This window comes from Choloepus didactylus, chromosome 14 (genome assembly GCF_015220235.1).
Source record: "Choloepus didactylus isolate mChoDid1 chromosome 14, mChoDid1.pri, whole genome shotgun sequence".
Classification (NCBI taxonomy): domain Eukaryota; kingdom Metazoa; phylum Chordata; class Mammalia; order Pilosa; family Megalonychidae; genus Choloepus; species Choloepus didactylus.
The window spans coordinates 7,470,820-7,482,240 of record NC_051320.1 but is presented as its reverse complement, the minus strand read 5'-3'; the positions used below and the strand labels follow the sequence as shown (position 1 = coordinate 7,482,240).

The following is an 11,421-nucleotide window of genomic DNA, read 5'->3' as shown; positions in this document are numbered from 1 at the left end:
CTATTGATCTGGCAAATGCTTTTTTCCCTATAGCTGTTAGTAAGGACCACTAAAAACAGTTTAAGTTCAGCTGGCAAGGCCAGTAGTATACATTTACTGTGCTACCTCAGGGGTATATCAACTCTCCAGACCTATGTCATAATATTGTCTGTAGGGATCTTGATCATTTCACCCTCCCACAGGACATCACACTGGTCCATTATATTTGTGATATGTTGATTGGATCTGGTGTGCAGGAAGTAGTAACTCCTCTAGATTTGTTGGTAAGGTATTTGTGTGTCAGAGAATGGGTGATAAATTCAACAAAAATACAGGGGCCTTCCACCTCAGTTAAATTTCTAGGTGCCCAGTGGTGTGGGACATGTCAAGATATCACTTCTAAGGTAAGAATAAGCTGTTTCATCTGGTCCCTTATAATACCAAAAAAGAGGCACAGTGATTAGTTTGCCTCTTTGGATTTGGAGACATTTTCCTCATTTTGGTGTGCTACTCTCACCCATTTACCAGCGGAACAGAAAACCTTCTAGTTTTGAGTGGGGACCAGAACAAGATGAGGCTCTGTGACAGGTAAAGGCTGCTGTTCAGGCTGCTCTGCCACTTGGACCATATGATCCAGCTGATCCAATGGTGCTGGAAGGGTCAGTGGCAAATAGAGATGCTGTTTGGAGTTCTGATGGGCTCCTATAGGAGAATCACAACCCAGGCCCTTAGGATTTTGGAGTAAAGCTTTACCATCCATTGCAGATAACTGCTCTCCACTTGAGAAACAGATTTTGACCTCCTATTTGGCCTTAGTAGAGACAGAACACTTTATCATGGGCCACCAAGTTACCATGAGACCTGTCATGAGCTGGGTGCTGCCCAACCACCAAGCCATAAAGCTGGGCATGCAGAGCAGCACTCCATCATAAAATGGAAATGGTATATAACAGATAGAGCTTGAGCATGTCCTGAAGGCACAAATAAGTTACATGTGGAAGTGGCCCAAATGCCCATGGCTCCCATTCCTGCCACATTATCTTCTCTTTCCCGGCCCACAGCTATGGCATCTTGGGAAGTTCCTTACAATCAGTTGATTGAGGAAGAGAAAACTTGAGCCTGGTTTACAGATGGTTCTGCACGATATGCAAGCACCATGGTAAAGTGGACATCTGCAGCATAGTGGCCCCTTTCTGGGATGTCCCTGAAGGACAGTGGTGAGGGGAATTCCTGCCAGTGGGTGGAAAATTGAGCAGTGCACCTGGTTTTTCACTTTGCTTGGAAGGAGAACTGCCAGAGGTGCATTTGTATACTTATTCTTGGGCTGTTGCTAATGGTTTGACTGGTTGGTGAGGGACTTGCAGGGAACATATTTGGAAAATTGGTGATAATGAAGTCTGGGGAAGAGGTATGTGGATAGACATCTCTGAGTGGGCAAAAAAACATGAAGATTTTTGTGTCCCATTAGAATGCTCACCAGAGGGTGTCTTCAGCAGATTTTAATAATCAAGTGTATATGATGACCTGCTTAGTGGATACCAATCAGCTTTTTTCCCCAGCCACTCCTGTCATTGCCCAATGGTCTCATAAACAAAGTGGTCATAGGTGGTAGGGATGTAGGTTATGCATGGGCTCAGCAACATGCACTTCCACTCACCAAGACCAACCTGGCCACAGCCACTGCTGAGTGCCCAATCTGCCAGGAGCAGAGACCCACACTCAGTCCGTGATACGGCACCATTCCCCATGGTGATCAGCCTGCTACCTGGTGGCAGGTTGATTACATTGGACCACTTCCATCATGGAAAGGGCAGTGATTTGTTCTTACTGGAATAGACACATACTCTGGATATGGGTTTGCCTTCCCTGCACACAATGCTTTTGCCAAACCTACCATCTGTGAACTTATTGAATGCCTTATCAACCATCCTTGTATTCCACACAGCATTGCTTCTAACCAAGGGACCCACTTCACAGCAAATGAAGTGAGGGAATGGGCACACGCTCATGGAAGTCCTGGTCTTACCATGTTCCCCATCATCCAGAGGCAACTGGGTTGATAGAATGGTAGAATGGCCTGTTGAAGACTCAATTATGGTGCCGACTAGGAAGCAATGTCTTCCAGGGCTGGGGCAGTATTCTCCAGGAGGCTGTGTATGCTCTTAATCATCATACACTCTATGGTGCTGTTTCTTCCATTGCCAGGATTCACAGGTCCAGGAATCAAGGTGTGGAAACAGGAGTGGTACCACTCTCTATCACTACTAGTGATCCAAGAGGAAAATTTTTGCTTCTTGTCCCTGCAAACTTAAGCCCTGCTGGTCTACAAGTCTTAGTTCCAAAAGGAGGAGTGCTTCCACCAGTAAACACGACAATAATTTCATTGAACTGGATCACCTGGCCACTTTGGGCTTATGCCTCTGAATCAACAGACAAAGAAGTGGGTTAATGTACTGGCTGGAGTGACTGATCCTGACTATCAAGGGGAAATAGCACTGCAAGTACACAATGGGGGTAAAGAAGAGTTTTCCTGGAATACAGGAGATCCCTTAGGGCATCTCTTAGTATTACCATGCCCTGTGATTAAAGTCAATTGAAAACTGCAACAACCCATCCAGGCAGGACTACCAATGGCCAAGAAACTTCAGGAATGAAGTTTGGGTCACCCCACCAGGCAAAGAACCATGGCCAGCTGATGTGATTGCTGAGGGTAAAGGGAACATGGAATGGTTAGTGGAAGAAGGTAGTGATAAATATGAACTATGACTGCATGACCAGTTAGAGAAATGAGGACTATGAAGGCATGCATATTTCCTCATTTTTTTCATGAGTATGTTTGTATTTGTCTGTAAAGCAAATATTTTTGTTTTCTTCTCTATCTTATCCCCTTATCATATGACATAGGCTGTATTTTTCATTTTGCAGTATTTGGGTTAAAGGAAATCAATTTTAGGAGCTATTGTCACCCAAGGACTTGCAACCTATTCTGGAGAAATTTAGTGCATTTCTGGTTGTACGCAGGACAGCAGAATAACATTTGGTGAAATATGTCTGTTATTGTTCTCTACTTAGAGATAAAGTATGGCTCAAGGTGATGTGTATAACTACCAAGTTGACAAGGGGTGGGCTGTGATGGATAGGTTTATGTGTCACCTTTGCCAGGTGATGGTGTTCAGGTGTCTGGCCAAACAAGCACTGGCCTAACCATTACTGCAATGACATTTGTGGCTGGTTAATAAACCAGAAGACTGGTTTACTAAAACATCAGTCAATTGGCTGGAGCTGTTACTGATTACAGCAATGAAGGGTGTGTCTTCCACAATGAAAAAATTCGATCAGCTGGATTTAATCCAATCAGTTGAAGACTTTTAAGCGACATAGATGGAGGACCTCCACTTCTTCTTTGGCTAGCTAGTGAACCATTTCCTGAGGAGTTCACTGAACACATTCTTCAGAGTTGCCAGTTCACTGCCTGAGGAGTTCATTGAATGCCTTCATTGGATTTGGCAGTTTGTTGCCTGCCCTATATGATTTGGAGTTGTGCATCCCCACAGTTGTGTGAGATACTCTTATAAAATTTTATATTTAGATATCTCTTGTGGATTCTGTTTCCCTTGAGAACCTTAACGAATACATCCTGAAAGATAAACAAATTGCCAACCATGAATGTTATATCTGGCTAGACTATCTTTCAAAATGAGGGAGAAATTATGCCATTCTCAGGGAAAGAAAGGCTCACCACTCGGCCTGCTCTACAAGCAATGGTGAAGAAAGTTCTTCAGACTGAAAGAAAGGACACTAGAGGGTGTTTCAAACAGCATAAATGAGGAGACCTGCAGTAAAGGTAACCATTTGGATAATTATAAATGCCAGTGTTATTGTAGTGTATTGTTTGATATGTAATCCCACTTCCTACATTTGCTAAAATGTAAATGGATAAAAAGTAATGATGAATCTATAGCTTTGGACATACAATACACAAATATATGAGGGATATCAAGAACAAAAAGGTGCTGGAACAAGGTGTACACCCCCCAAATGGTCCCAATCTACCCATTGCAACAGTTGACATAAACAATCCAGAAATTACAACAAATAGATTTTATGGTCCACAAGTCAACAACATCTCCCATGCCAAAGAAAAGAAGAAAGGAAAAGCTAATAAGAAAAGATTAAGCAAGGCAGACAATGGAAAACCAAGAAATTTCCAGCATATTGGGCATTTTGGTAGGGATACAGGTACTGGCTTTGATCTGAATAATTTGGATCCAGATTGAAGAATCTTTTTGATATGTGTGGAATCTCAGAGGCACAGCTAAATGACAGAGAAACATCAAAAGTTATACATGACTTTATTGGAAAAACAGGAGGTGTTGAAGGTGTTAAAAATGAACAAGGAAGGCAAGCATCACCACCTCCACCACCTTCAAGGGGAGGGCCTCCTCCTCCCCCACCCCCTCCACATAGTTCAGGTCCTTCTCCTCCTCCTGCCAGGGGAAGAGATGCTTCTCCTCCACCACCTTCAAGAGCTCCCACAGCTGCCCCTCCACCACCACCCCCTTCCAGGCCAGGTGTAGGAGTCTCTCCCCCACCTCCATCCCTTCCTTCCTCAGCACGTTCAGGGCATCTACCACCACCTCCACCTCCACTGGTGGCAGGGTCAGTGGAACCACCCCTGCCACCTCCACTCCCACCTCCTCCAGCGCCACCTCCTCTCCCTGGTCTCCCTTCTGAAGTTGACCACCAAAGTTCCAACTCCTGCAGGAAGCAAAGCAGCTCTTTTAGATCAAATTAGAGAGGGAGTGCAGCTAAAAAAAAAGTGGAACAGAACAGTCCATCAGTGTCCTGCTCTGGAAGGGATGCACTTTTAAACCAGATATGAGAGGGTATTCAGCTAAAATCTGTATCTGATGTCCAAGAGTCTACACCACCAACATCTGCACCTACTTCAGGAACTGTGGGTGCATTAATGGAAGTGATGCAGAAAAGGAGCAAAGCCATTAATTCTTCAGATGAAGATGAGGATGAAATTGAAGAAGATTTTGAGGATGAGGATCACTGGGAAGACTGATCAACATATACATATATATATACATTTTTAAGTTGAAATACTAAATAATAGTTTCTACAGATTCTGTAACATTATAATGCAAATGTTCTGCTGATTTGCTGTATATTTTTGTTGTCATTTTTGCTTTTTTAATTTAATCTGTGCAGTACCTCATTTAATCTATAAAGGTTTGTCATAATCCTATACAAAGCTAGTCTCTGTTATTGTGTGCATGCTTACACCAGGATGGTCATTTATTTGTGAATATTTCATTCCATCAACAAGGGAGTTTAAATATTATGTGTGAGAATGACAAAGACTTGAATGTAATTTAGTTATAATGACAGAAGGAAAACACTATTTTCATACCCTACTTTTCCTGTACCTAAATTTTCTTATTAAAATCTAATATAGCACTACATTCTTTTTTAAGCAATGCAAACCTTAGTTTATTTAGTCCCTTCATTTTGAATGCCATGCTACACGAATGTTGAAATTGATACATCGCACAGTTCTGTAGACATCACTACACCAATGCAATTTCTCAAATTTTAGCAATATGCTCTCTATAAAATCACTACAGAGATGCTCATCAAGAACATCAGTAACACACCTCTCACAGCAATATTGCCTGTTATTCTATAGTGGTATTTGGAGGATGGAATGATAAGGAGCCCTTACACACCTTCTCATGACCAAGGTTATTTATATGCTGTAGCAAATGTGGCAGATTCATTTTGGCAAATATATATGTGTGTTTATAAATATATATGTTATTTAAATAGTTGGAGTTTGAGGAGTTATGAGGGAAATTTTGTTCTACATGGGATGAGAGACTATACATTCTTGTTTCTCCAGTATTTGGTTAAATAGATTATAAAATCAGAACATTATAAAAATGGCATGGAATTAAGTATTGTTACTTTGCAGTTTGTATGGATTGAGATGTTCAGAAATACCAACCATAAATATGTAATCTAGAAAATTGGCAAATATATACACTATAAGGTTGAACTTAATAGACAATATTTTCTATTTTAATAATTTCTCAAGGCTTTTGTGAAATGCCAGGTGAAGGTTATATTTTTTTAAAAAGATTGGTGGTCTTAATGTCAAACTTCTTGGAACACTTAACTGAATGATATATTTAAATAAAATTTTACATCCTACATATACACACACACACACACACACACATATATATATATATGGAAGAGTAAGGGACCCAAAATAGCTAAAGCTTTCTTGAAAAACAAGAAGTTGGGACTCCCCATTCCTGATCTTAAAACTGATTACAAAGCTACTGTAATAAAAACAGCATGGTATGGGCACAAGGACAACACACTGACCCATGGAATTGAACTGCGAGCTCAGATATCAACCCTCACATTTATGGCCAACCAGTTTTTGATAAGGTGGCAAGGACCACTCAACTGGAAAAGAGTAGTCTCTTCAACTAATGGTCTAATGGTGCTGGGCAACTTGGACATACATTTGTAAATAAAATAAAGAGGACCACTACCTAACACTTTATATAAAAAGTAACTGAAAATGGATCAAAGACATAAATATAAGAGCCAGAATTATCAAACTCCTAGAAGGAAATGTAGGGAAGCATTTTCAGGACTTGTTTTAGGTAACTGTTTCTTAGACTTTACACCCAAAGTACAAGCAACAAAAGAAAAATAGATAAATGGGAACTTTTCAACATTAAAAACTTTTGTGCCTCGAAGGACTTTATCATGCATGCAAGACAATAACCTACACAATGGGAGAAAATATTTGGAAACCACCTATCCAATAAAGGTTTAATTCTAGAATATATAAAGAAATCATTCAATTTAACAGAAAAAGACAAACAAACCAATTTAAAAATGGGCAAAAGATGAATAGCTATCTCTCCAAAGAAAATATACAAATGACTAGAAAGCACCCAACTTGCAGGCACTGCAACTGCCAAATATATGATTTCCATTTATACACTCAGGGACAGTGGGTTAATCATAAACTGCTCTTTAGCCAGGACTCCATTTATTATCTGAGTTCCCTACACCACTGACTCTAGTCTGGGGGTCACTATGATGCTTCGGGTCTCTGAGATATCAGTGTAAACTAAGACTCTGTATCTAAAAAACTCAAAAGATATGGTTATTCCCCTTTCCCCAATATACAGCCACCCAATATAATGGCCATAGGATCCTTTGGGGAGAGATTTGGGGACTCATAATGTTACATACATTTTCTTTGGTGTTTCAAAGTCCTTATTCCTAGGGTCCTAGCTACCCCTGGGTCCTGAGCAATAGTCTGAATTTTTACTTAGGCAATAGCCCTTAGCATCCTCCATGTTTTTTTGTTTGTTTGTTTGGTAATAGATATTAAGGGACATGATGTGGGTGTCTGGTTTAACCCTAGGGTCTCCATGCTGTTATCCACTTCCCAGCTCCCTGAAGCTAAGCCCTCTGGGTAGTCATTAGGGTAATTGCATCCTTCTGGCTTCTGCTGGTCAAAGGTGTCCACCAGCCTCCTGTACCACAGGACCTTTCATCACTTGAATATGAATGAACACAGCCCTGTGCCTACTTCTCCCACATTCATCATGGCCTGAAGAAGAGAACATTCAATGGACTTCCCACCAGGGCACTGCTGATACCCTGGGTGAATGGCATGTCCTCCTGGCCCTAGCTACAGCATAGCCATGTGGTGTGGCTTCTATCCTCCCAGGATAGCTGCATTCCCCATACTTCTCCTCAGTCTCTTTATTCTTTCCTCTTCTCTCTACCAGTGTCACATGGCATGCCCCCTCCACTGAGTATTGGCCGCTCCCTCACCATGCTTCCAAGACCATCTCCAGCAATGAATTTGCCTATCCCCTGGGTCCTTATCAGACTGTTAAATCCCATGTCCCAAAATATTACCCAAGTCAATGAATTGCTGCTTAAACAGTCTTACTTTCCAATCTGCTTGGCCAAGCCCTTGAAGATCCAATCCTGGCCTCTTGCCTTTGACCTTCCTTTTCTTGTCAGAGTACCTGCATGATCTCTCATCTTTACCTAATAAATCTTCTACCAGCTTTCTCAATGCTGTGCTGTGCCCTTCAATTCTTTATTGTGGCACAGCCAAGAACCTAGATCAAAATCCAGTAACATATTTTGGCAATTCAGACACTTCTCTCTGACCATCTGGACTAGTGAGTCATGGCTATTGACTGGGAGGCTTGGCCATGTGCTTTAACTTTTCCTTTTTGCTTGGCTCATTGTTATCCTCTCCTATGTCCTCATGCAGCTCTATTTCTCTAGAAATCTAGGGGCTCTGATCCAGCTCTCCCAGGACATAAACTTTGTCCACTCTGAGCCTCTGGTTCCCTCCTCAGCAGTGGCAGCAACCCATCCCCATGCTGTGCAGATCCAAGGAGGCTCAGGGCAGTGGGTAATATTATCCTTAGGATCTGACTGGGGGCTTCTCCCCATGCTGAGCAGGAGTCCAATGGAAGCCAAATCCAGTCCTCTTGTTTCTCCCTCTCTCTCCCTCCTCGGCTCTCCAAGACTTCCCCACACTATCTCTTTTCCTTCCCTCTAGTGACCAACTCTTAAACCTCTCCTTCCTAAGAAGATTTCATTGCCACCCAGACCCTTCCTCCTGCTGAATCTGCTCCTCTTTTCACCTCTTCTACAGAGGTCCTCTCCTCTGCCTCCATGAGGGTCTCCTTCTTTATCCTGTGTTTGGCTTTCAGTGTCTTCTAAGACATTCCATCTTTTGTAACACAGGATTCTGGGCTAAAGATTCTTATACCAAACAAGATGTTGCCTTTGACATTCTAGGGAGTCACCTCTGATTTAGTTCCATGAGAACTGGGAACTTTCAAATGGAGTGTCTCCCCTTCAGGCCTTGATAATTTAGTCTCTGTTGAAACTCATTGCAGCCAAATATAAAACTTCTCTTCTACAGCATGCCTGCTCTTTAGACCTCAAGAAACAGGAAATTTAGAAGAGAGTGGTACTCCCTGAAGCATTCCCCTAGACTTCTCAGATTTGGGGCCAGCCCCCCCACCTCAGGAGCATAGGTTTAGCTATCTCCCATGGAGGAACACCTCAAGGATGCCTGGAAACTTTACTTTCCTTGTTCCAAGAGATTGGGCCAGTGGAGAGGAAGGACTCCTCAAGAGTGTTGTCCTGGGATTCTTCTAGGCAAGGCCCAGGAAACCCTGTTTCAGTTTGCTAATGCTGCCATTATGCAAAATACCAGAAATGGATTGGCTTTTATAAAGGGAATTCATTGGGTTACAAATTTACAGTTCTAAGGCCATAAAAGTGTCCAAACTAAGGCATAAACAGGAGGATAACTTCAATGAAGGAAGGTCAATGGCATCTGGAACATCTCTGTCAGCTGGAAAGTCATGTGGCTGGCATCTGCTGGTCCTTTGGTCCCAGACTTCGGTTTCAAAATGGCTTTCTCCAAAATGTCTCTGAGCTTCTGTCTCCCTTAGCATTCCTCTCTCAGCTCTTGTGCATCTTTGCTTGTTCTCCCAGGGCATTTCTCTCTATGTATCTGGCCATCCACTCTTAGCTTCTCTGGGGCAAATTCTAGGCTTTATTTCTGAGCTTAAGGATCTCCAAAGATCTTTCTGTTTACATCTCCAAGTGTCTCCAAGTGTCAGCATCTTTGTTGGCTCTTGACATCTTTTAAATACTCCAGTGAACTAATCAGGGTCCACACCTCCATGGAAATAATTTATTCAAAAGTCTTACCCACAGTTGGATGAGTCACATTTCCATGGAAACACTCAATCAAAAGGTTACACCTTAATCAAAAGACTAATAAGTTTGCCCCCACAAGATTGCATTAAAGAACATGAATTTTGTGGGGGACATAATAGATTCAAACCAGCATGCCCCTGGAAGCATAAGTCCAGACATCTCTCAGGAAAGGTGTCCTGGGGACACCCAGCAACTGTACTCCCTGTGTTCCCAAGATTGGGCCAGAAGAGATGGAAACACCCAACTCTGATGTGCTGTGGGATGCCACATAGTCATACTTGCACTTGTGAGGCTCCTCTATTTTCTTTTCCAGAGAAAATGGGAAACACCAACAGTCAATATAAGCTTAAAAAAAAAAAAAAAATTGGAAGCATAGTTCTCCAATGGGACTCTCAATTGGAATACCATCCTCCAGTCTGTAAAAGACAGGGAAAGTAGTCAGAAATTCCCTACACCCAGATGTTTATAGCTCTCTATCAAGACAGACCTGAGAAGGACTTGTCACTTGTATAGTTATGCCCATGTCTCAATTTACATTAGAGGAAAAATCTTCCTTAATGATCCCCTTTTAAAACTTGTTAAAAGGAATGAGAAAATATGCCACCCTGTCAGTTAATTGTAATAAGTTAAGGAAGATCACTCAGAAGAAAGATGACAATCTGGCTGTATTCCAGGGGATGTCCGTAAAAGCCCTAAAACATATACCGATGTCAGACTGCACTCCTGGGAGGGTCAGATTTTGATGGGTGGACAGTCTGCCCCTAATATTTGGTGAAAGCTGCAAAAACTCTCTATGTGTCCACAAACTCCCACTAATTACCTATTAGGAACTGTCTTTACTGTTTTTAATAATCAGTACAAGGTTGAGGAGGAAAAGAAAAAAGAGGTAAGTTTATTGCAGTCACTGTTAAAAACATCCTGCCCCCTCAAGGTCACCTGAATCTTGGCTCCAAGCCTCAAGGGCCTTCTTTCAACTCTGTCAGAGGGTTACTGGCAGAAAAAGTGCCAGAAACCTCAAGACAACCCTTGACCTCAGGACACACCATGGCCTTGCCCCAGGTACCATCAACATGAGCACTGGGCCCAGGGACTGCCCATATCCCAAAGGGGGGGGGCAGTTGGCCCCTCAAGCCCTGCTCATGACAAGTGAAGGCTGAGTGTGCCAAAGGCTGCTCATGGCTCTGCTGACTTCTCATCTGACCATCAACCTAGAGGAGCCTCGCGTGGCACTCAACGTGGCAAGTAAGATTATCAGTTTCTTAAACAGCACTGAATCTACTCTGTCCTAAACAGCTCTTTGGGACTACCTTCACTCAGACCCACCTATTTATGGAAGTTGATGATAAAGCCAAAACTGAGACCTTCACTACCTCTCTTCTCTCTAGGCTTGAGGACATTCCAGTGTTTTCTTATCGTCCCTGAATACTGCACCCACTTCTAGAGAGGCATCTTCACTCCATGGGGGCCATCTTAAGACTAGGAAACCCAGCTATTATTAACCCCTTGTTTGCCCCAAGGCCCCAACTAAATTGAGGCCTCTTGGCATCCCAAAGGAAATCCTTAAGCAGGTAAACTTGTTTGTATGGGATGAAGGCCTCTTGGGGCTAGCCCACTGAATAGCCCGGATAGTCTCTCAGC

At 42.5% G+C, this 11,421-nt stretch overlaps 1 pseudogene; it reads left to right on the top strand.

Moving 5' to 3' along the window:
- Positions 1-3,965: 3,965 nt before the first annotated feature.
- Positions 3,966-5,050, top strand: LOC119509594 (annotated as a pseudogene).
- Positions 5,051-11,421: the final 6,371 nt, after the last annotated feature.